Source organism: Pithys albifrons, chromosome 2, assembly GCF_047495875.1.
Source record: "Pithys albifrons albifrons isolate INPA30051 chromosome 2, PitAlb_v1, whole genome shotgun sequence".
NCBI classification, from domain to species: domain Eukaryota; kingdom Metazoa; phylum Chordata; class Aves; order Passeriformes; family Thamnophilidae; genus Pithys; species Pithys albifrons.
Genome location: NC_092459.1, coordinates 120,236,614 through 120,262,151, shown reverse-complemented (window position 1 = coordinate 120,262,151; position 25,538 = coordinate 120,236,614). Strand labels below are relative to the sequence as shown.

At 50.8% G+C, this 25,538-nt stretch overlaps 1 protein-coding gene across 5 annotated transcripts in view; it reads left to right on the top strand.

Annotated features, from left to right (window-relative positions):
• The window catches only part of EXTL3 (exostosin like glycosyltransferase 3), a 161,234-nt gene that overhangs the window by 84,132 nt on the left and 51,564 nt on the right, over nucleotides 1–25,538 (top strand). For 4 of the 5 annotated variants that reach the window (XM_071547629.1, XM_071547628.1, XM_071547630.1 and 1 more), the window contains exon 3: nucleotides 23,673–23,784. The gene's annotated coding sequence lies outside the window, so the exon portion shown is untranslated. Of the gene's footprint in view, nucleotides 1–9,602; nucleotides 9,797–23,672; nucleotides 23,785–25,538 lie in introns of those variants that run through there. The other variant, XM_071547631.1, reaches the window with a different exon arrangement.

The window sequence follows — 25,538 nt, the reverse complement described above, 5'->3', positions numbered from 1 at the left end:
AGACTGGTTTGCGTGGGAAGGGATCTCAAAGCTCATCCCATTCCATGCCCAGGGACACCTCCCACTGTCCCAGGGTATCCAACCTGGCCATGGACACTCCAGGGCTGGGGCAGCCACAGCTTCTCTCTGAAGACAAGTAGCTCTGAGGAGAGAGTTGGAAAGGAAGACAAACACACAAACTGTGTGTGCAGTGTGTTCCTGTGGCCCTGAGCTCTGGTTCTGGGGTGTAACAATCCCTCTGGCTGTGGATGAGTGGAGTGGGATGAGCAGCCAGGGAACAGCTGGCTGTTCCCAGCTATGGAGCTGTTCCCTGGATTGGGAACCAAACTGCTGCTCCACGTGTGTCATCTCGTGGCTTTACTGCTCCTACTCCTGCTCTTAAAGGACTTTGTGATGTTCCAGGAGCGCTTCATCACCTGAAGGAAGCTCAGAATTCCACCTCTGAATTCGTAGTTGTGGCACTTGAAGCACAGCCTGGTGTGTCATTGGCAGATATTTCCTCTCTCCACAAATACAGGGAGGCATCATCATGTGTTCCCTTTTTAGCTGCTCTGGGGCTCCTCTTCCTGCAGCAGAGGAGCTCAGCAAGCAAGTTTGCCATTATTTGTTTCCTTAGATATTCCTTAATTACAGCACTTGAGAGGGAGGATTTTTCCCATCTCTCCCTCTGGTTCCCTTTATCTCATCATGAGCCTTTTTGGGGGTGGATTTAATTGGTGAGCGACATCTCGGGGACTTCGGCTGGAATTCAGTCATCCCTCACTCCAAGAGTTGTGTGGAAATCCATTCCTCCTGTCACTCCTCTGCCCTCCCTGCCTGCCCCAGTGGCCTTTTCCCTTTTCCCACCAAACTGGCATTCCTGGTGATTTATCCCCCCCCTGCTGTGCCGTGTTTTCCCCAAACTGCTGCGATTGATTCCACTCCTTCCCTCCGAGCAGCCTTTTCACTTAACACACTAAAACGAGCTTGGAAAACAGATTTCTTCATTCCTTAATCTTTTCAAACTCCCTGGTCTCCCATTTTTATTTTATTTTAGCTGAAAGCTCCCCTTGAAATCTTTTGTTGGAGCTTTGTATCTCAATGTTTAACAGCTGGCTCTGGGCTCTCCCAGGATCTCTGGATCCTACACATCCTGTACATCCCCAGCTCTGGAATTACAACCATAGAATCACAGAATGGATTGGGTTGGAAAAGCCCTCCGAGATCATCAAGTCCAACCCTTGGTCCAACTCCAGTCCCTTTACCAGATCATGGCACTCAGTGCCACGGCCAAGCTCAGCTGAAAAACCTCCAGGGATGGGGAATCCACCCCCTCTCTGGGCAGCCCATTCCAATCCCTGAGCACTCTCTCTGCAAAGAACTTCCTGATATCCAACCTAAACCACCCCTGGCAGAGCTTGAGCTGTGCCCCCTTGTCCTATTGCTGAGTGCCTGGGAGAAGAGACCAACCCCCAGCTGGCCACAACTTCCCTTCAGGCAGTTCCAGACAGTGCTGAGGTCACCTCTGAGCCTCCTCTTCTCCAGGCTAAACACCTCCAGCTCCCTCAGCCTCTCCCCACAGCACTTGTGCTCCACTCCCTTCTCCAGCCTCGTTGCTCTTCTCTGGCCCCGCTCCAGCCCCTCAATCTCTTGCCTCAACTGAGGGGCCCAGAACTGAACACAACACTCAAGGTGTGGCCTCCCCAAGGCAGAGTCCAGGGGAAGGGTCACTGCCCTGGGCCTGCTGGCCACGCTACTTTGGATCCAGGCCAGGATCCCCTTGGCCTTCTTGGCCACCTGGGCACACTGGTGGCTCCTCTTGAGCTTCCTGTCCCTCAGTCCCCCCAGGTCCCTCTGCCTGGCTGCTCTCCAGCCACTCTGTGCCCAGCCTGGAGCGCTGCAGGGGTTGGGGTGGCCAAAGGGCAGGACCTGCACTTGGCCTTGGTGAACCTCATCCCATTGGAATCAGCCCATCCCTCCAGCCTGTCCAGATCCCTCTGCAGAGCCCTCCTGCCTTCCAGCCTGTGCAGATCCTTCTCCAGATCCCTCCAGCCTGTCCAGATCCTTCTCCAGATCCCTCCAGCCTGTCCAGGTCCCTCTCCAGATCCCTCCAGTCTCTCCAGATCCCTCTGCAGAGCCCTCCTGCCTTCCAGCAGGTCGACACTCCCTCCCAACTTGGTGTCATCAGCAAATTTGCTGCTGATGGACTCAATCCCCTCATCTAAATCATCAATAAAGATGTTAAACAGGACTGGACCCAACACAGACCCCTGTGGGGACACCACTGGTGACCAGCTGGATGCAGCTCTGCTCACCAGCACTCTCTTGGCCCGACCCTCCAGCCAGCTCCTCATCCATCCATCTGGGAAGGATCATTATCAGCTGGAAGAGGAGCAGAAAGTTGGGCTGGGGCTGCCATGGAAGAATTGCTGGGAGTTCATGGATCATCTGCCTTTGGATACCCAGGAAAACCAATCACAGCTTCTTATGCCCAATTGTTGGAAGTTTATGAAATTCAGTTCTTGCTCTGAATGAAATTTGCCTGAAGGTTTGTCTTAATTTGCTTCCAGAGTGAAAATTAAGGTAATTTGAGAGAAGGTCACTGCAGCAAATAGAGGTTTTGTCTGGTTGGACTAATTGACTTGAATTAATACCCTTTTAGTTAAAACAGTCATTTGCACTGAGTGAAGTCGGAGCTGGGGGAGGACTCAGGAATTCTTGCTGCTGTCACAGGGTTCTGAATGACTTTTTATTTTATTTATCCCCCATTTCTGTGCCTTTGCCATGGACACACTGACCATGGGCTCGTGTGTGTTGTACACAACAAATCACCCCATCAGCAGAAGATGCTTTCTGCCTTCCCTGTGCAATAAACTTTGGGTTGAGCATTGGAAATTTATTTTAAAGCAAGTCATGTTATTTCCAGCACAATAAGAAGTAAAAACTTCTTGGATACTTTTAGGAAGTCACAATTTTTGTTTATGTTCTTACAAAAATCTATAATGAAATGTTTAAAAATGGTCTGAACCAATCCATTGGGCAGCTCATGGATCTGTTTTCCCATGGAAAACGTTTCTTCCTTGTGGATGTGGTAAAGGCTGAATAATCTTGCTTAGAACTTGATTCTCAGAGTTCAAGCCAAGTCTGCTTTAAACCTCTTGAATCCACACACATAATTCATCCTTCCTGGCAAATGCTGCTGATTTCCCTTGTAAAATCAATAAACGGAGATAAAGAAGAGAAACAAGCTCTGGGATCTTGGAGGGAAGGGCAGAGATGAAAATTAAGGCAATTTCCTCCTCTCAAGCTTCTGTTCTTTGGGTACAAATCGACTTGTAAATCTTGTTCCCTGTGCAGTTGCTGCGAGGAGAGAAACACTTGCACTGAAGCTGCGCTGGAGCAGATGGTGCTGGGGAGTGTGACAGGAGAGAGGGACCTGCCAGTGCTCTCAGGCACCACAGAGTAAATCCAATTTCACTCTGTGAAAGCCACTCTGAACATCATCTTTGTATGTTTTATCTGAAATAGTCGTCCCTTCCACTGAATTGTGGCGCTGCATTTTAACTGCAATCAGTTACCCAGTCTGTGTGTGGTGACTGTTCCATACTCTGGGACCTGCCTGGGGAGCTTGGAGTGGCACCAGGAGCTTTGGCCTTGGCTTTGGTGGCAGCCTGAGAGTGAGGACACAAACCCTGGGGGAGCCGTGCTTTTGTGGAGGGTTCCCTTTTTGCCAGGGAGGGACACAGGGCAGGAGACACCCCAGCAGCATCCAAGGTATCCCAACATCCCAGCAGCATCCAAGGTATCCCAACATCCCAGCAGCATCCAAGGTGAGCCTCTGTGGGAAGCTCCTCTCCCTCCAAGAGCCAATCCCACCAAGTTGGGAGGGAGTATCGACCTGCTGGAAGGCAGGATGGCTCTGCAGAGGGATCTGGACAGGCTGGAGAGATCTGGAGAAGGATCTGGACAGGCTGGAGAGATCTGGAGAAGGATCTGGACAGGCTGGAGGGATCTGGAGAAGGGTCTGGACAGTCTGGAAGGCAGGAGGGCTCTGCAGAGGAACCTGGACAGGCTGGAGGGATCTGGACCACTGGGCCTATTTTTAAGCACTTACAGATGAGCATGAGGGGAGAGGAAGCAACATCCACATGTTCCTGCAGCTCCTGCAGTCAGGGATTGGCTCTTGGAGGGAGAGGAGCTTCCCCCAGAGGCTCACTTTGGATGATCCTGCAGTCATGGATTGGCTCTTGGAGGAATCCCAGAATCTCAGACTATTCTGAGTTGGGAGGGACCCACAAGGATCATCGAGTCCAACTCTTAAGTCAATGGCCCACACAGGGGATTGAACCCATGACCTTGGCATTGTTACAGCCAAGTTTTAATCAACTGAGCCAATCTCAGGGAGAGGAGCTTCCCACAGAGGCTCACCTTAGAATCCTAGAATGGATTGGGTTGGAAAAGCCCTCTGAGATCATCAAGTCCAACCCTTGGTCCAACTCCAGTCCCTTTACCAGATCATGGCACTCAGTGCCACGGCCAAGCTCAGCTGAAAAACCTCCAGGGATGGGGAATCCACCCCCTCTCTGGGCAGCCCATTCCAATCCCTGAGCACTCTCTCTGCAAAGGATTTTTTTCTCATCTCCAACTTCAATTTCCCCTGGCAGAGCTTGAGCCCATCGTGCCCCCTTGTCCTATTGCTGAGTGCCTGGGAGAAGAGACCAACCCCCAGCTGGCCAGAACTTCCCTTCAGGCAGTTCCAGACAGTGCTGAGGTCACCTCTGAGCCTCCTCTTCTCCAGGCTGAACACCCCCAGCTCCCTCAGCCTCTCCCCACAGCACTTGTGCTCCAGTCCCTTCTCCAGCCTCGTTGCTCTTCTCTGGCCCCGCTCCAGCCCCTCAATCTCTTGCCTCAACTGAGGGGCCCAGAACTGAACACAACACTCAAGGTGTGGCCTCCCCAAGGCAGAGTCCAGGGGAAGGGTCACTGCCCTGGGCCTGCTGGCCACGCTACTTTGGATCCAGGCCAGGATCCCCTTGGCCTTCTTGGCCACCTGGGCACACTGGTGGCTCCTCTTGAGCTTCCTGTCCCTCAGTCCCCCCAGGTCCCTCTGCCTGGCTGCTCTCCAGCCACTCTGTGCCCAGCCTGGAGCGCTGCAGGGGGTTGGGGTGGCCAAAGGGCAGGACCTGCACTTGGCCTTGTTGAACCTCATCCCATTGGAATCAGCCCATCCCTCCAGCCTGTCCAGATCCTTCTCCAGAGCCCTCCTGCCTTCCAGCCTGTGCAGATCCTTCTCCAGATCCCTCCAGCCTGTCCAGATCCTTCTCCAGATCCCTCCAGCCTCTTCTCCAGATCCTTCTCCAGATCCCTCCAGCCTGTCCAGATCCCTCTGCAGAGCCCTCCTGCCTTCCAGCAGGTTGACACTCCCTCCCAACTTGGTGTCATCAGTAAATTTGCTGCTGATGGACTCAATCCCCCACTGAGGTGTGTGTGCTGCCCACAGTGCTGGTTCCCCACCAGTAATTTCTGGGATGAGCCTATTGGGGGCCAGGATTTCAGAATCCAGGACTGAGGGAAGCTCTTCAGACTCCAGTGGTGCCTCCCTGGTTCCCCAGGAGCCCCCAGAGCAGTGTCTGAGCTGCAGATCCGCCCGGGAACGAGGAAGGAGCCTGAACAAATGGCTCATTTGCATGGTGGGTTCACATGTTTGCAGAGCCTGGTTGGGGCTCCAGAGTGCTCAGCTTTCCTTGTGAGGAGCAGGTGTTTGGCAAGGCAAGAGCCATCACACCCCCAGCTGGGGGAGAGGAGGAATCTGCTGCCAGAGTGTTGGTTCAGGAGCCGTGGCTGCTGTTCAGGAAACTTTTATTTGAAAGAGTTTTCTGAACTTCTTGCCTTGCAAGTGAAATGAGAAGCCTGTTGGGCTCCCAGTCTTGTGTTTGTAAATGGTGCTGGGCAGCAGGATCTCTTTCTAGGGATTCCTGGGAAGAGAATTGGTATGTCTGAGAAGGGGGAGAATCCTGGGTCATCTCAGCTTTGTGTGCCACTGCTGCCCTTCAAATCCATGGAATCATTAAGGCTGGAAAAAGCCTTTGAGGTCATCAAGTCCAACTGTCAACCATCACCATCACCATGTTCACCATATCCCCAAGTGCCACATCTACATGTTTTCTGAACACTTCAGGGATGGAGACTCCACCACTGCCTTTGGCACCTTGTGCCAACACCTGACCACCCTTTTGGGGAAGAAAATATTCCCAATATCCAGCCAGAACCTGCCCTGGCCCAGCCTGAGGCCGTTCCCTCCCTCCTGTCCCTGTTCCCTGGGGCAGAGCCCAATCCCATCTTCTTTTCAAGGGGTTGTAGGAGCTGGGACAGCCCCAGGATGGCACAGAATCCTCAGGGATGGTTCAGGCTGGAAAAGTCCTCTGGGATCATCCAGTGCCACCACCCCCAGCCCTGCCCAGGCCACCCTGCCCATGTCCCCAAGTGCCACATCCACAGGGATTGCAATCCCTCCAGGAATGGGGACTCCACCCCTGCCCTGGGCAGTTCATTCCAAGGCCTGAGCACCCTTTCCATGCAGGAATCATTCCCAAGATCCAACCAAACCATCCCTGGGCAGTTCATTCCAAGGCCTGAGCACCCTTTCCATGCAGGAATCATTCCCAAGATCCAACCAAACCATCCCTGGCCCAGCCTGAGGCCGTTCCCTCCCTCCTGTCCCTGTTCCCTGGGGCAGAGCCCGACCCTCCCCTGGATCCATCAGGGATTGCAGAGCCAGAAGGTCCCCCCTGAGCCTCCTTTTCTCCAGGCTGAGCCCCCCCAGCTCCCTCAGCTGCTCCTGGAGCTCCAGCCCCTTCCCAGCTCCGTTCCCTGCCCTGCACACGCTCCAGCCCCTCAGGGTCTCCTGTCTGAGGGTCCCAGCAGTGCCCCCAGGGCTGGGGGTGCCCCAGCAGTGCCAGCACAGGAGATGGTCACTTCCCTTCTCCTCATGGCCACTGTATTAAATTAATTAAACTAACCAGCATCTCCTTGGCTCTTCATTATTATGGAATTATCATTAGGCTCTTTTGCTGCTGTTTGCCCTGAATCCAGGTATGGATGGCCCTGGTGGAGCAGCTGGACTGGCCTGTGGAGCTGTGGGAGGCCACTCTCTGCGTGGGCAGCTTCTCTCCAGCCTTTCCATGTCCTTGTGTGTGGGATTGTGTTTGGATTGGCGAGAGGGAATGATCACTTTTGGAAACACTCCTGCAGATTTGTGAGCTTTCATCCCGAGAAAACGGAGCCTTGTCTGCCCTTTCCTCCTGGAATGATTACAGAAGGGTTTTATCTTCAGGGAGATGCTGTTGGAAGGCAAAGGTGCAAATGGGATTTCCTGAACTCAGCAGTGCTCTGGCCTTGCATAACACAGTGGAATAAATAGCAATTATTTTTGTGAGAGCTGGAGCAGGCTGGGAAGGTCCCACCTGCTCCGTGTTCTGTGTGTTTCCCAGAGGGATTTGGGCTCTGTGGGAGTTGGGCACAGCAGCAGCCAAGGACATGGGGTTGGTGCCTGTCTGTGTGGCCCTTTTGTAGGGATAAGTAGGTCAGAGTCACAGAGTGCTGCTCATGGCACTTCAGCCTGAAAGCAGAGCAGACTTTTGGGCTGGGTTTTGGCCACTTGTTTTATTCAGTGTCACGAGTTTCCAACCACCATGTGATGACTCTGACCTGCTGCTGTGACTCTGCCTTTCCTCAGGGGTCTGAGCCACTAACCCAGAACACAAAGGTGGCTGATGAACTGCTGGGATTCCTGGGCCTGGATGTGGAAAAAGAGGTGGGAGAAGGTGCTGACAAGGGGTTGGTTCCCATTCCTACCCCAACTTTCCATTCCAGATTACCCCACGGTGCTTCTCATGTTGAATCCCCTCTGAGCAGTTAATACATTGTCTCAACTGTTTACAATCAACGTGGAGCAAATTCTCAACCATTTACAATCAATGTGGAGCAAATTTTGGGCCCAAAGGCATATTTTAAGTTAATTTTGGCCCTCTAAGCTTGAAATTTGAGTTCTTGTGTGTTCCTGGCATTTCTTCCATGCTCAGATGTTCTTTCAGAGTCAGAGCCACAACGTGATTTAATCCAGACCAGCACAAGGTGATTAATTTTTCCTGTCTCCCAGGATCATCTTTTGAGACAATCAAGACGTATTGGAATGGGCTGCCCAGAGAGGGGGTGGATTCCCCATCCCTGGAGGTTTTTCAGCTGAGCTTGGCCGTGGCACTGAGTGCCATGATCTGGTAAAGGGACTGGAGTTGGACCAAGGGTTGGACTTGATGGTCTTGGGGGGCTTTTCCAACCCAATCCATTCTATGATTCTGTGAAGACCTGAGAGGGTTCAGGCGGAGAAGGGAAAGCTCCAGGGAGACCTGAGAGGGTTCAACTGGAGAAGGGAAGTCTCCAGGAAGAGCAACGAGGCTGGAGAAGGGAGTGGAGCACAAGTGCTGTGGGGAGAGGCTGAGGGAGCTGGGGGTGTTTAGTCTGGAGAAGAGGAGGCTCAGAGGTGACCTCAGCACTGTCTGGAACTGCCTGAAGGGAAGTTGTGGCCAGGTGGGGGTTGGTCTCTTCTCCCAGGCACTCAGCAATAGGACAAGGGGGCACGATGGGCTCAAGCTCTGCCAGGGGAAACTGAAGTTGGAGATGAGAAAAAGCTTCTTTACAGAGAGAGTGCTCAGGGATTGGAATGGGCTGCCCAGAGAGGGGGTGGATTCCCCATCCCTGGAGGTTTTTCAGCTGAGCTTGGCCGTGGCACTGAGTGCCATGATCTGGTAAAGGGACTGGAGTTGGACCAAGGGTTGGACTTGATGATCTGGGAGGGCTTTTCCAACCCAATCCATTCTGTGATTCTGTGTTTCTCTGGGTGCTCAGATAAATTCCCTGGCTGTGTGGGGTTATGGGCATGGCTCAGCATGGCCATTCCCTGCCCTTCCCATAAAACTGGGATGGTTGGAAGGCACCAATCCATCAGCTTGGTGTAGTTAAACCTTTTTGGTCGCATTACAAACAAATTAGTGGGATGTTTTCCATCCTGCTGAACAGGAAGTCGTTCTGGGTTGTATTTCTGCTCTCAGTTGCTATTTGCAACCCGTGAGGCCCCCTGTGAATTCCCAAGGAATTCCAAGCCAGGGAACCGGAGCAGATGAAGCAAATTCCCCCACAAGGTCTGAGGCACAGCTGGGAATCCAACCCCAGTCACCCAACACCGTCCCTGGCTTTAACTCCTGTACAAGAATTCCCTCCTGCCGTGCCCCTGATCGGATCTGCAGGGCCACATTAAGTGGGCAGATGGTGATCCCTCCCTGCTGCTGAGTTATCCCAGCTGTGGAATTGCTGCTTTTTGCTACTAATTTGGAACGTTTGCTGCCTCTTCCCCCCCTCCCAGTGCTCCACCTTGCCACATTCCAGGCTCTGGCGTTGTGGGAAAAGAGATGGAGTGACCATAAAGAGCCCAGATGTTGTGTCCGGGGGCAGGAAACACAAGGCAGCTCCCCCTGCTTTGTGAGGCTAAAAATAGTGGGAGCATTAATAGGAATCGCTGCCTTTGGCCGCTCCGGAGCATCTTCGAGCCACAGGACACAGGGAGGTTGTGAGATTGATTCCTCAGTGCTTTGGTTTATTGTTTGATTTGCGTTACAGGAGTGGAGCTCAGCCCCCCAGTCGGGCTTGGCTTGAGACCACCCGAGCCTAAAGATGCTCTGAGATGAATCTCAGAGCGAACGAGTGTAGCGAGGTAGGAAGGGAGCGGCAGCTGCAGCCACGTGGCACAGGCAACAAACCCGCGGTGAGTGTTTGTTTTGTGTTCTACCGGCACAATTAGTGGTCCTGCTCATCCTCAGCCACTGGCACAGCCAGGCTTTGTCCCCTCCCTAAACCAGCACGGGAGCTCAGCTGGGATCTTTGCATGGTGGATGTGCTGGAGAAGCTTTCAAAGTCACTTTAAATTGTGTTCAGTTCTGGGCCCCTCAGGTCAGGCAAGAGATTGAGGGGCTGGAGCGGGGCCAGAGAAGAGCAACGAGGCTGGAGAAGGGACTGGACGTGGCACTGAGTGTCCTCTTAGACATCTTCAGGGACAGAAAATCCACCCTGTCTTGATCCAACCCCACTGTGATCACCAGCCCAGGGCACTCTGTGATCACAGTGGGGTTGGATCAAGGGTTTGACTTGATCTCAGAGGTCTCTTCCAACCCAAGTGAGAAGAGCAATGAGGCTGGAGAAGGGACTGGAGCACAAGTGCTGTGGGGAGAGGCTGAGGGAGCTGGGGGTGTTCAGCCTGGAGAAGAGGAGGCTCAGAAGTGACCTCAGCACTGTCTGGAACTGCCTGAGGGGAAGTTCTGGCCAGGTGGGGTTGGTCTCTTCTCCCAGGCACTCAGCAATAGGATCTATGGGGTTCTATGGGGGGTCCATGGGGGTCTATAGGGGATTGACCGGGGTGTGTGAGGATCTATGGGGTGCATGGGGGGTCTATAGGGGTCTATAGGGGGTCTAAGGAGGGTCTATGGGGGTCTGTGGGAGTCTGTAGGGGATCTATAGGGTTGCATGAGGATCTATGGGGTGTGTGGGGGTCTATGAGCATCTATGGGGGGTCTATGGCGTTCTATAGGGCTCTATAGGGGAGTGTGAGGATCTATGGAGATTATGGGGGTCTATGGGATTCTATAGGGGGTGTGTGAGCATCTATGGGGGGCTATGGGGGGTCTGTGGGATTCTATAGGGGCTGTGTGAGGATCTATGGGGGGCTATGGGGGGTCTGTGGGATTCTATAGGGCCCCAGGCACTCAGCAATAGGACAAGGGGGCACGATGGGCTCAAGCTCTGCCAGGGGAAACTGAAGTTGGAGATCAGGAAAAAATCCTTTGCAGAGAGAGTGCTCAGGGATTGGAATGGGCTGCCCAGAGAGGGGGTGGATTCCCCATCCCTGGAGGTTTTTCAGCTGAGCTTGGCCGTGGCACTGAGTGCCATGATCTGGTAAAGGGACTGGAGTTGGACCAAGGGTTGGACTGGATGATCTCAGAGGTCTCCTCCAACCCAATCCATTCTATAATTCTGTGAAAGTCACTTTAAATCCCCTTTTCAGTGTTTTGTGTCAGGGACAGTGAATGGGAGAGCTGATGAGGGCATGGAGGGGCTGGAGAGTGTCTGCAAGGCTTTATCCAACCTCATGGGTGTGGTTTGGAGAGTGGGCACAGCATGATCAAAGTGGCTTTTGTTCCCTGCAGCATTGATTATAGTAATGTTGCTATGGCCACAAATCTCCCTCAAATTGCTTCAGCCAATTCATGAATTTCCTTTTTTATTACATCCTAACACTGAAAATCAGCTGCTCTGCCAGAAACCTCTCCCAGGGAAATCTGTACTGCTGGAATGTCAGGAGCTGCAGGAGGGGTTGGAGTAAGTATTGCTGTACTGGGGGATGCTGTAAAGAAAATCTCATTGTTGCTGGAACTTTGGGATGCTTCTGAGGTGAAGTAATTAAATTAATCCTAAATATCTAGCAGGTCACTAGAGCAGGCTGGGCTGTTGTGGCTCCCAGAGCTGCTTGTCTGGCTGGAGGAATCAAGGCTGTCCCAAGGACAGGCTTGGACAGTTCCAGCACCTGCTGGGCTGGTCAGTGGGATGGTGATTGTCCCACATCCATGGTGACTTCCCACACAAACCATCAGTGGTCCTTGTGACTGATTTGGCAGAGAAATTTATGACCAGGGGAAGTCATAAAATAAGCTCTTTCTCCACCACTCAGTGTCCTAAATGTTGGTGTGGTGATTGTCTTCCTCCAGCACTGGAGTCCTTGGCACAAGGAAGATGCAGATCTGTTAGAGCAGGTCCAGAGGGGGCCCTTATTAATTAGCTATTCCTGTTTCCAGGGAAATTGGAGTAGGATACCTGAGTCAGGGATAATCCAGTCCTGGAAATTTATCCTTCCTGAGGTGCTTTCCCAAGGAATCTGTGTGGTCAGGGAGCCTCCTGAGTGCCCAGCACTGGGAGTGAGGGATTTCTGCCTGTTTTCAGTCGAGCTGTGTGTGTTGCCTGAAGTCCCTGAGCCAGCAACCCCCTTGTCTGTGTGGGCACAGAGGGAGGGAAGGGGCAGAAGGTTGGTTTGGGCAGCAGCAGCACAACCTTCTCACCCCACAGCAGGTTCAGAGGGGCCAGTGCTTTGTCCTGCCGTGGGAACTGCTCTGGTGGGGACAGAGCTGCAAACAAGGCTCTGAGCACAACTCATTTTCCTTTCACTGCCTGCCTTCTGTGGCCCTGTAGCTCTTCCTTGCCTTAATTGGCCTAATTATTGCCTTCAGGTAGCTCAGGGTTCTGGTAATTGGTGCTGCTGGTTGTACAGGGAGGTGATGACAAGGGAGCAGAGGGGGCACGTCTGGAGTGGTTCCCTCTTAGTCTGTAGCCAAATAAAGATCAAAAAACCCATTTCCTGTGTTTACTGCAACAACTCTGAGGTGATGACTGAGCTTAGAATCACCAAATCCCAGAATGGTTTGTGTTGGAAGGGACCTGAAAGCTCATCTCATTCCACTTCCCACTATCCCAGGTTGCTCCAAGGGAATCCAGCCTGGCCTTGGACACTTCCAGGGCTGGGTCAGCCACAGCTTCACCCAAGGCTTTACAGATTGTCCTGGTGTGACCTTGTCTGAAAATTAAACCATGTGTTTTTTGGATCAGTTTGTCATTTCCATGCTTATTCAGACACATCCTTGGTCCTTGTGCTCTGCTGGATCAAGGGCTGGGTTTAGCCACAGTCCCATGTGCTTTACTGCATAAAACTTTGTTCATTCCACGAGCTTAGACTCATATTTCATGTGTCTACAGTGCATATTATTAGAAGAACTGTGAGATTTATGGTTATTAAATGTGATGGAGCCTTTCTGCCCAGAGGAGGAACTGCAGAATCACAGGAGGTTTGGGTTTGCAGGGACCTTGAAGATGATGTTGTTCCACCCTGTGCCATGGGCAGGTTGTGCCCTCCAAGTGTCTGGGCACAGCCCAGCCAGTGTCTTGGATCTTTTATGGCTTGTTCTTGTTGGGCTTTCTGAGTTTTTGTGGGTTTTGTGGGTCTCTTGTGTGGTGTCCCAGCAATGATGAGCAGAGGCTGAAGGGGCTCCAGAAGAGCTGGAGAGGGACTGGGGCCAAGGGCTGGAGGGACAGGACACAGGGAATGGCTTCCCAGTGCCAGAGGGCAGGGCTGGGAAAGGGGATATTGGGAAGGAATTGCTGGCTGGGAGGGTGGGGAGGGGCTGGGCTGGAATTCCCAGAGAAGCTGTGGCTGCCCCAGCCCTGGGAGTGTCCCAGGCCAGGTTGGATTCCCTGGGACAGTGGGAGGTGTCCCTGCCCATGGCGGGGGGTGGAACTGGATGGTCTTTAAGGTCCCTTCCCACCCAAACCATTCTGTGATGGTTTGAAGTGTCACAAATGTGTGTTGGGAGGGTCCCTCGTGACCTCTTTGGCCTCTCTGGCCTCCTTTTGCAGAGGGCACAGCACGGGACAAACAGCCCTCGTGGCTCCAGGTGCTCCCCACGAGGGAGATGGGTCTGTTCCTCTGGGGCAGGAGGTGAATGTGCTGCTCCTCACCCAGGACCTGCTGCTCATTCCCTTCCTCCTTTGCTGCCAGAGCCCCTCAGTGCCTCCCAATCCTCACCTGCCAGGCCGGGCTTGGCTCAGGAGCTTTGTTAGAAAAGGATTCCAGGGCTGATCCCTCTGTGTGCCATCAAAGTGTAGGTGACAAACCCCCCCAGGTCCTGCTTTGTGTGGGTGTGGAGGCAGAGGGGGTGTTTGTGAGGAAGTCTTTGTTCTGTGTGTGGGATCTTTGTGTGGAACTCCTTGTTCTGTGTGGAAATCTTTGTTCTATTTGGAAATCTTTGTTCTGTGCTTCAGCCCCTCACCTTTAACTCCATTGTTGTGAGATTCCTTATCTGAGAGAGGCGGAGGTTCATTATGTTAATTGGCTCTGAAATTACTGCATCAAATATCTGTAATTGGTGTTATTATTCCGGCCCTGTTGTGTCCCAGGGATTTCAGGGAGCACAAATGAGTTTGGAAACCTGTGCTTTGTGCTGTGCTTGTTGGAGGAGCCTCACGTGAGTTGGGAGTTTAGAGAGTCTGTTCTGATTCTGGGAGCACAGAGTGGGTTTGGTGATGTGGGGAGGGCTAAGATCCCTGCTGGGAGAGGGCTGAGGTTAATCCACATCCCGGGACAGCTCCTGCTCCAGCTGAGCTCAGAACTGTGACTGCAGGGAAGTCACAGCTGCTTGGAAAATGAGCTATGGATGTGTGCTGGGAAAATTAATTTTAGGAAGGGACAAGCATGGAATGAGCTGGTGGTGCCACTCCTGACTGCACTGCCTAAAATTCTTTGGAGAAGGGAAACTGCTGCCAGCATGGTGAGCCTTGCTGCTGTTGACAGCACCATTTCTACCCAGTTATGAGATCCTTTTACAACCCCTGCCATTCTCTTCCTCCCACCTCTCCACCTTGGCCAGAATGGATTTCTCCTTCCTGAGGCAGAGTGGACTCTTCCTGACAGCGCTGCCACCGTGCTGAGCTGGGGCATCACTTGGTCCTCTCCAAGCTGCAAAGCACAGGCAGCATTTTGGTCATTTGTAAGGGCATCTCAGTGCCCAGCAGGAATTGTAACCCAGTTTGGAATTCCATGTTGATGAGAGGATGCTGAAAAGGAGGGAGTGGGCAAGGGAAGTGCCCCCAAGGGGCAACTCCGATCGCTGCTCTGTTGGGAGCAGGGACAGCACCCAGGGAACAGCTGGAGCTGTGCCAGGGAAGGATGAGGTGGGATGTCAGGAGAAGGTTCTTTCCCCAGAGGGTGGTGGGCACTGACCAGGCTGCCCAGGGAGGGTCAGGTGGGATCTCAGGAGAAGGTTCTTCCCCCAGAGGGTGGTGGGCTCTGACCAGGCTGCCCAGGGAGAGTCAGGTGGGATGTCAGGAGAAGGTTCTTCCCCCAGAGGGTGGTGGGCACTGAACAGGCTGCCCAGGAGGGTCAGGTGGGATCTCAACAGAAGGTTCTTCTCCCAGAGGGTGGTGGGCACTGACCAGGCTGCCCAGGGAGAGTCAGGTGGGATGTCAGGAGAAGGTTCTTCCCCCAGAGGGTGGTGGGCACTGACCAGGCTGCCCATGGGATGGGCACTTCTCAAACCTGCCAGAGCTCCAGGAGAGTTTGGACAATGGGACAGGGTGGGATTGTTGGGGTGTCTGTGCAGGGCCAGGGGTTGGGTCAATGATCAGTGTGGGTCCCTCCCAGCTCAGGATATTCCCTGATCCTATAATGGCTGAGGAATTTGGAAGGGTTGGGGTAGGAGCCAAGAAGGGTTGTGAGTGCAGCGATACCAGGTGGGGGATGAGGGGCATGGGCAGGGAATGAGGGGAGTGAAGGGAAAGAAATCATAGAATGAATTGGGTTGGAAAAGCCAAGTCCAACCCTTGGTCCAACTCCAGTCCCTTTACCAGATCATGGCACTCAGTGCCACGGCCAAGCTCAGCTGAAAAACCTCCAGGGATGGGGAATCCACCCCCTCTCTGGGCAGCCCATTCCAATCCCTGAGCACTCTCTCTGCAAAGGATTTCTTCCTGATATCCAACCCAAACCTCCCCTGGCAGAGCTTGAGCCCATCGTGCCCCCTTGTCCTATTGCTGAGTGCCTGGGAGAAGAGACCAACCCCCAGCTGGCCAGAACTTCCCTTCAGGCAGTTCCAGACAGTGCTGAGGTCACCTCTGAGCCTCCTCTTCTCCAGGCTGAACACCCCCAGCTCCCTCAGCCTCTCCCCACAGCACTTGTGCTCCACTCCCTTCTCCAGCCTTGTTTCTGCCTCCAGTTCCTCCCAGGGCTTTCTCTCTAAGCCCAGGTATTTGTTTCTGCTGTTTCCTGGTGATCCCAAGGGAACAGGCTCTGGCAGAGGCCCAAGGATGACGTGCTGGGCAGTGCTGGGCTGCTGTTGGTTCTGTGCCTTCTTTCCCAGGAGATGAGCAGGGCAGTTTGGGAGAGGCTGTGGCCATCCTGGAGGGATCCCCCTCCTATTCCATCCTACCCAAGGGAGCTGCTTTTCCCATCCCTGTGGTCCTAAAACCAAACCACTCCTACCTTTGCCCTCACCAAGTGGCCTCTGCAATACCTGGGAGGTGCAAGCCAAGCTGATTTCACTTCCACCCTCATGTGCTACAGGAATACAACTCCAAGGATTGTATTTTTCCCTCCTGTGTCTTCTCCTGTTCTCTGCTTTTCCAAGTTTTAGTTTGCTGGATGTGCATCACCACGAGAATCAGAGATGAGCTGCACCAGCATCACTGGCTCACATTAAAAGTTAAATTCAGGCTTTGGAGGTTGTTCCTTGTGAAGGTGCCCTGAGTTAGAGCCATGTCAGAGCTATATGGGATACTTAAAAACAATGGAAAATATGGATTTGCAGAAGGAAAGCTACTTGGAGGCACTGGATAAGGACACCATGGGCAAGGGAATCATCCTCTTCCCACTCCAGCTGCCTCATGGGCTCCTGGAGCTTTGTAAAGAAATTTTCCACAGTCTGATGCACACATTGTGGAATTAAGGACAAACTTTGCTGCCACCATGTTGGAACTATTTCCTTATTATCTGAATCTTTTGGTCAAAAAAAAAGGCTTTTTTTCACCAGTCCTCTGAGTCCTCTCTCACTGTCACCCTTTCCTTGGAGTCAGATTTTTTCCCAAGTTTTGCCTCTTTCTCTTTTCCAGAATATTTTCAAAAATGAAATATCCTTTAGGCTGAAGTTGGAATGATGCAGCTTCCAACTGGGGACTATTTTAGGTTTAATTTGAAAAAACAGACTATAAAACACACACTTGTAAAAACAGTTTGTCCTTTGCAATGTACTAGAAAATGACTCTCAGCAGCCTCCTCAGACCCTCAGCTCGCTGGATTTAAGCCCCATGACATGCTCAGAGACAGAGTTAGAGTGGATTTTAACACAGGGCCACACATAAATCTCCAATATGGATCATTTGGGGAGGATTATTGTGGAGAATGTGTAACAGTGAAGAATTCGAAGCCATTGCAGGTTTTGCAGCACTTGGTGACTGTGAAGTGACTGTCCAGTTTTGCTTGAAAATGAGGTCAGTCAAAAAAAATGTGCTTTATAACGTTGGAAATGAAATGTGGCTGGAGTTGTGCAGACACTCCTGCCTTGGAATGGCTGAGTGCCAGACTGGTTTGGGTTGGGAGGGATCATGAAGATGATCTGGTGGACTCCAACCTGCCCTGCCATGGGCAGGGACACCTCCCACTATCCCAGGTTGCTCCAAGGGAATCCAGCCTGGCCTTGGACACTCCCAGGGCTGGGCCATCCATCCTTTCTCTGGGAATTCCAGCCCAGCCCCTCCCCACCCTCCCAGCCAGCAATTCCTTCCCAATATCCCCTTTCCCAGCCCTGCCCTCTGGCACTGGGAAGCCATTCCCTGTTGTCCTGTCCCTCCAGCCCTTGGCCCCAGTCCCTCTCCAGCTCTCCTGGAGCCCCTTCAGGCTCTGCAAGGGCCTCCAAGGTCTCCCTGGATCCTTCTCTCCAGCCTGGACACCCCCAGCTCTCCCAGCCTGGCTCCAGAGCTGCCATTGGATCCATGCCCAGCCCAGCTCCCAACTGGGAAGGACTTCAGGGAACAAGGGGCTTCTCTGGGAATCTTGAGAAGGGTCTCCCTGCCCCTTTGCTGCCTTTTCCATCCCCAGAGTCCCTAAAAAATTCTCTGGATGGATCCTGAGTGTCCTTTATCCTGGAATGGGTAGGTTGAAAGGGACCTTAAAGCCCATACCATTCCATGGGCAGGGACACCTCCCACTGTCCCAGGTTGCTCCAACCTGGCCTTGGACACTCCCAGGGCTGCTGGGCCATCCATCCTTTCTCTGGGAATTCCAGCCCAGCCCCTCCCCACCCTCCCAGCCAGCAATTCCTTCCCAATATCCCCTTTCCCAGCCCTGCCCTCTGGCACTGGGAAGCCATTCCCTGTGTCCTGTCCCTCCAGCCCTTGGCCCCAGTCCCTCTCCAGCTCTCCTGGAGCCCCTTCAGGCTCTGCAAGGGGCTCTCAGGTCTCCCTGGATCCTTCTCCTCTCCAGGTGACCCCCCCAGCTCTCCCAGCCTGGCTCCAAAGGGGCTCCAGCCCTGGGGCATCTCCGGGGCCTCCTCTGCACTCAGAGGCATTTTTAGCTTTGGGAGTTTTTTCTCTGAAGGTATTACAAGAAGTTTTCCAGGTCACCTTCACTGCAGAGTCTCTGGAAGGGGGAGGCTGTCAGATGGTGCCTCAGCAAGGCAGTGTCTGTTCCCTGGGCATGGACTCAGAGCCCTGTGAGCTCTCTGTGCCACCTGCAGATTCCATGTTTGCCTTCCAAGCCCTGTGGACACTCCTTTGATGTGTCCCCATGTGGTGAGCTGGGCTCCCAAAGGAGATCACAGGCAGAATCTCCATGATGTGGTGTGGGCAAGGATCCCTCCATCCTTTGAAACAGAAGTTTGCTGCTGCTGCTGTGTTTTAAATAATTTTTTTCCTGTCTGATGCAGAGAGCAGCGATGGAGAAATGCCCAGGGAGGCTCCTCTGCTCCCCAGGGAATCCAGCCCTGCTCTTAAACACATGGTCTCCTCCTGGCCCTTCCAACACAAACAAATCAGACCTACATCCTCCTGGAAATGAAACCAGCATTTTTTCAGACATGTACACAGATCTCCCCCTGCCCTGCAGGAAACACGGACAATCTGCAGCCCCAGGTGGCCCAGAGCAATCCATGTTTGTGGGGCTGGGCAAGGCCAAGGGAGGAACACACAGAAATAAAGGGATATTTAACAGTTCTCTTTCCTGGCATCATCTCAGCACCAGCCACATAAATGTGTCCATTTTCCTCAGCTCATCCTGGCATTGTCCACCAAAAAGCTTTTACCTCTACCCCCTGGTCACAAAAACATCCCAGTCTGCTTCCATCTTGCTCTTTCCTGACAATTATCTCCACTTGCTTCCCTGTTTTCTCTTCCTTTAAAAGCCTCTTACCCAGGCTGGCTTTTCCTTCCCCTCACCCACCTGCACCAGCACCATTTTTCTCACTGTCAGAGGTGCTACTCCACAGCCAAAATTTGTTTTCAGAAGGTTATTTCAGCTCATTCTCCTGCACTAAGGCAGACACAGACATTGCACCCTGGAACAGAAACGTGTCCATGGAAACCAGTCCCACTCCAGCCCACCCTGAGCTGAAGGGCAACATGAGCAGGATATGGAGCAACACAAGCTCAGCTCCACCAGCCCCCAAAGAATTCCTGGCACCAAGTGCCAGGAGGGACATGCCAAAGTCCAGCAGAAGTTTGGACAACATTAAACATTAAATAAAATAATAAATTATATTGAAGAGCAGAAGGTTTCCCAGGCTAACACAGGTAATGTGTCCCATAAAAGTGGAACAAACCCACCTGGGGCCATGACTGCACTTGCTGTGGGAATTGTTCCCCAGCACATCAATACTCTATAAAGAACAAATAAAACAGGGCTGGAAATGAAGGAGTGTTTGGGGGTCATGTTGTTATGTGGGAAAAAGGGGACCTACAGGGGAGAAACCCCCAGGAGGAAACCCCAGAGAGCCCCTTTCCACCTTCCACTTCAGCAAACAAAACCCCACAAACAGGGAAATTAAAACCTGCTGCTGCAAGAGGAGAGGAAGGCACAGATTTTATGATTTCCCTGAGAGAAAGGAACTTTTAAAAGGCTTTTGAAGAATAAACTGTGCATTTGTTCCCTAAACCTGAACAAAACCAATTGATTTGAAGTGACCCTTCCCCTGGACTCTGCCATGGGGAGGCCACACCTTGAGTGTTGTGTTCAGTTCTGGGCCCCTCAGTTCAGGAAAGAGATTGAGGGGCTGGAGTGGGACCAGAGAAGAGCAACGAGGCTGGAGAAGGGACTGGATGTGGCACTGAGTGTCCTCTGAAACACCTCCAGGGACAGAGAATCCACCCTGTCTTGATCCAACCCCACTGTGATCACCAGCCCAGGGCACTCTGTGCCCTGGGCTGGTGATCACAGTGGGGTTGGATCAAGGGTTGGACTTGATGATCTCAGAGGTCTCTTCCAACCCAAGTGAGAAGAGCAACGAGGCTGGAGAAGGGAGTGGAGCACAAGTGCTGTGGGGAGAGGCTGAGGGAGCTGGGGGTGTTCAGCCTGGAGAAGAGGAGGCTCAGAGGTGACCTCAGCACTGTCTGGAACTGCCTGAAGGGAAGTTGTGGCCAGGTGGGGGTTGGTCTCTTCTCCCAGGCACTCAGCAATAGGACAAGGGGGCACGATGGGCTCAAGCTCTGCCAGGGGTGGTTTAGGTTGGATATCAGGAAAAACTCCTTTGCAGAGAGAGTGCTCAGGGATTGGAATGGGCTGCCCAGAGAGGGGGTGGATTCCCCATCCCTGGAGGTTTTTCAGCTGAGCTTGGCCGTGGCACTGAGTGCCATGATCTGGTAAAGGGACTGGAGTTGGACCAAGGGTTGGACTTGATGATCTGGGAGGGCTTTTCCAACCCAAACCATTCTGTGATTCTGTGATTCCTACTCTGGCCAGCACTGTGTGAGTCTGTCCTGAGCTGGCTCTGGCCCTCTGCTTGTCCCCTGCCCCTGCAGAGCTGGCACAGAGCCCTGCTGGCCCCCAGGGGGTGGGTCTTTGTGCTCCTGTCCTTTGGCAGAGCTACAAAATTCAGCATTTATCCCATTCTACAGAGCTGTTCTGCCAGGTGGGAATAACACCACAAGTGCCCATCCCCAGCAGGGAACAGTTTGGTGGCAGCCAGGAATTGTTGCTGAGTCTTGAAGAGCTTCTGCTGCTCCAGCCAGTTCTTTGAAAGTTGGGGGTTTGGATTTTTTTAATTCTTGGTTGCTTTAAATGTCAGCTTGTGATGGCCCAGCAATGTGACTGTGCCTCTGAAATCCTTAAGCTGCTCCAATCACTCCAAGGAGCCAAGCAATAAAAGAGAAGGAATAAAATGTATCCCACAATGTCCTTCACTTCTGCTGACAAGTGCAGTTTAAATTCCTGCTGCAACCTTTTAGCATGGCTGGCTCGTGCAAAGTCATAAAATACTAAATGAGGTTGTAGCAGCTCCTGGTCATTGACTGAGATGGGGAGAAACCCCCTTGTTTGGGGGCAGCCTGTGCTGGGGGTGCTGCCAGGGACAGTGGCAGGAGAAAATATTTAAATATATATATATTTATATATTAATATATTAAAATATTTATATATTTAATAGAAATATAAAAATATATTTAATATGTTAATTTTATAATTATATATTTATATATTTACATATGTTCATATCTATATATTATATTTTTATATATTATATTTTAAAATATAACTTACTATATATTTATAAATAAATATATAATATATAAATATATTATATATAAATATATAAAAATATATAAATATATAAATTATATATAAATATATAATATATTTATAAATATCTATAAATATATAAATATAATATCTATCTATTATATAAATAAATTGTATATATAATATATAATATATAATATTATATACAACATATAATATTATATAATATTATATTATAATATATATTATATATATTATATAAATAATATTTATATATTATATATAAATATATCTATATAAATATAAATATCTATTTATAAATATATCTTTATTATATTTTATATATGATATTTTTAAATATAACTTAATATATATTCATAAATAAATATATAATATAAAATATATTAAGTGTATTAAAATGTATTAAAATATAGAAATATATATAAAATATAAAAATATATAATATATAAATATAATATATAGACATCTATAAATATAATATATAAATATATACATATAAATATATATTAATATAAAAGTATATACATGTACAAATTAATCTATTAAATATATTTATGTTTTATATTTTTATATATTTATATATTATATTTATATATTAATATATATTTTAAATGTATAATATATAAATATATCAATTTATAAAATATGTTATATTAATATATTTATATAGAAAAATTAATATATATTTATAAATAGATATATAATATAAATATATAGAAAATATGTAAAATATATAATATATGAAAGTATAAATACATAAAAATATAGATATATAATATATACGAATTTGTAATATATAAATAAAATATATAATATATATAATATAAAATATAATATTTATAAATATATATTTATATATTTATAAATAAATAAAATTATATATTTAATATATGCTGGCAATTTTGCATCCTGTAAATTAGATGGTGTCTATTAGAGCAGAGGCTTTGCCTTTGTCATAAGGTGCCAGTTGTCCCATGAGCAGCCTGAGGGTTTCAGAGCTCACATTAAAGTCCTTTCTGCAACCCCCCTGAGCTCCCTCCTTGTTAAAGTGCCCCTGCCCCTGGCAGGGGGTTGGAACTGGGTGATCCTTGTGCTCCTTCCCACCCAATCCATCCCGTGATCCTCAGGAAGAGTCATTCCTTTGGCTGGGACACATCTGGGCATCCCCTTTCTCCAGATGTTGATTCCTCGTGTCCTTTGCCCTGAGTGGCTGGAATTTCAGGGGCAAAAATAATGGAATTAGTGTAGATTTTTATTGTATAACTGAAAGCACTCAAAGCTTGCAGGGAAACATTTGCAGACCCCGAGGGTTGTGTGTGTGCAGGTGCTGGGCCTGGGGCAGTTCTGGAGGGGCTGTTTGGGCAGGTCATGTTGAAATGAACTCCTTGGTGGGGCTGCTGAGGAACATCTTCACTCCTGGGTTCTGGAGAATCCTGGGAAAGGCTTTGCAGTCTGGACAGAGAGTCGTGGCTGTGGGAAGAGGCAGCTTGGGATGCTCCCCAAGAGGCTGTGGGAGGCTGGAGGCAGAGTGTGGATGGTCCTTTTTGTTCTCAGACAAAAGGAAATGCCTCGCTGAAGGATCTTTGGGCTTCCCTCAGCAAAAGGGATCTTATTTTCCTTTACCTGTTTTACCTGTTTGGCTGCTGAGATCGGCCAGTTGTTTGCAGCAGGATTTGAGCCAGGATGAGGAATCCCTCTGAGTCCAGGCTGGACCTGGTGGGTGGAGCTCGTGGTGTGTCATGAAACAAGTCAGACCAGACCTCTTGCAGTGGGTCCTCTGTGACCTTGGCACTCACAGGACAGGGCAGTTAATGATTTAATTAATTTTTTGTGGGAGGTGATGCCATGGATAAAACCTGAGAGCTGTCAGTGCCAGGTGTGGCAGAGGAGCTGAGAACACCTTGGATCTGGCTCAGAGGTGGTGAACAGGGAGTTGGGGACCCACATCTCATCCCTCTGAGATCTGGAGCATCCCTTCTCCAGCTTGTCCCACCTGTGTCTGTCTCCTCCCAGTGCCCTCCAGCCCCTCATACTCCCCAGCAGCCCAGGCTGTCAAACCTCTGGGAGCCTCCATTGGAATCTTTGGATCCCAGAATAGTCTGGGAGGGAAGAGACCTTAAATCCATCTCATTTCCACCTCCTGCCAAGGGCAGGGACACCTCCCACCATCCCAGGGTGCTCAATCCCTGAGCTGTCTGGAGAGGTCTGGAAGGAATGTTTGTGCTCTCAGCCAGCCTCCCTTGCACGATGCCCTGAGGCCATGCTGAAGATGTTTCTGAAGTACATGTGGTTTTGTCTGTGTTTTTAGATTAAACAGGAGGAAAACCCTGGAGACCAACGCTGGGAGAAAGAAGAAAAGTGGTGAAGGAGTCGGTGTGTGATGTGGGACAGGCCTGAGCCGAGGAGCTGAGGGACAACAGGTAAGGCAGGAGCGAGCCCTGCAGTGTCTGCCCCGTGCCTGGGAGTTGGTTCCTTCTTCCCATGCTGTATTTTAACATCTACCATCTCAACACCCTTCTGGAAACACCCTCCTCCTCCCACAGTCCAGTTAAAGTGTCAGTGAGAGGAGGAAAGCTTGTGAAAATGGGGCAGGACCACTACAGTGTCACCCCCAGGGCATTCATCAAGCCCCTGACATACCTTTTGGCCATCAACTCTTTTATTTAATCACCTGTTGCTTGCTGAAAGTTTTGGCCAAATCCATTTGGCAGAACTTGAGGCGAAGAAGTGACATTTCCCAGGGATCTGATTTCAGCAGTTTTCAGTTCTGATTTCCAGGCAGTGCTGAATGTCACTGGTGGTCTGAGCTCTCCAGCTCAGCTCCTGCTGCCTCAGGATCCAAATCCCTGCACACAGAAACATTTCCCTTCCTTAACATCATTCCTTGGGCAGATCCTTGGCCCAGACTCTCTGTGTGGAGGCTGTTGGAGCTGTGAGGAGCTGTGCAGGGTGTTCATGCACAGCCTGTGGGGGTGTGTGGCTGTCAGGGAGCCAATTCCCTGCAGAGGCTGCAATTCCTGCCAGCAGCACTTTTCTCCTTCCCCAGTTTTTTTTCCTTGCTCCTGTAAAGAAGCCAGAGGATGAGATTTTGTGGCTCCTTCAGGCAAAAACTCCAGCTCTGGAGTGTTGTCAGAGCTGCTGATGAGTTTGGGCTCGAGCAAAGGTGCCAAGAGCAAAGAGGGAGGAGTGGTTGGAGTTTGGAGCCACTTCTGCCTCTTCCAGGAATGGCCTTTCCTGGCACAAAGACACAGGGACACCAAGAGGAGCATCCTACACAAAGCCAGGGAATGGCCTTTCCTGGCACAGGGACACCAAGAGAAGCATCCTACACAAAGCCAGGGAATGGCCTTTCCTGGTGCAGGGACACAAGGACACCCTGAGATAGCTGAGTTGGTTAAAACTTTATTGTAATAATGCCAAGGTCATGGGTTCAATCCCCTGTGTGGGCCACTGACTCAAGAGTTGGATTCTGATCCTTAGGGGTCCCTTCCAGCTCAGAATAGTCTGGGATTCTGTGTGACACCAAGAGGAGCATCCTACACAAAGCCAGGGAATGGCATTTCCTGGTGCAGGGACACAGGGACACCAAGAGGAGCATCCTACAACAAAGCCAGGGAATGGCCTTTCCTGGCACAGGGACACCAAGGGGAGCATCCTACACAAAGTCAGGGAATGGCCTTTCCTGGCACAGGGACACCAAGAGGAGCATCCTACACAAAGTCAGGGAATGGCCTTTCCTGGCACAGGGACACCAAGGGGAGCATCCTACACAAAGCCAGGGAATGGCCTTTCCTGGTGCAGGGACACAGGGACACCAAGAGGAGCATCCTACACAAAGCCAGGGAATGGCCTTTCCTGGCACAGGGACACCAAGAGTAGCATCCTACACAAAGCCAGGGAATGGCCTTTCCTGGCACAGGGACACAGGGACACCAAGAGTAGCATCCTACACAAAGTCAGGGAATGGCCTTTCCTGGCACAGGGACACCAAGGGGAGCATCCTACACAAAGCCCAGGTTTGGAAGTGGAAGCAGCACGTGGGTTCTTACTGGGAGCCACCACAGGCTGGGATTTGGGTGCCAGATCACACTCCTGCCCTTAGGAAAACCTGGATGAAATGGGATGATGGGCTGAGATCCAACACAAAGCAGAACAGGAGCTCTCAAGGTGTGAA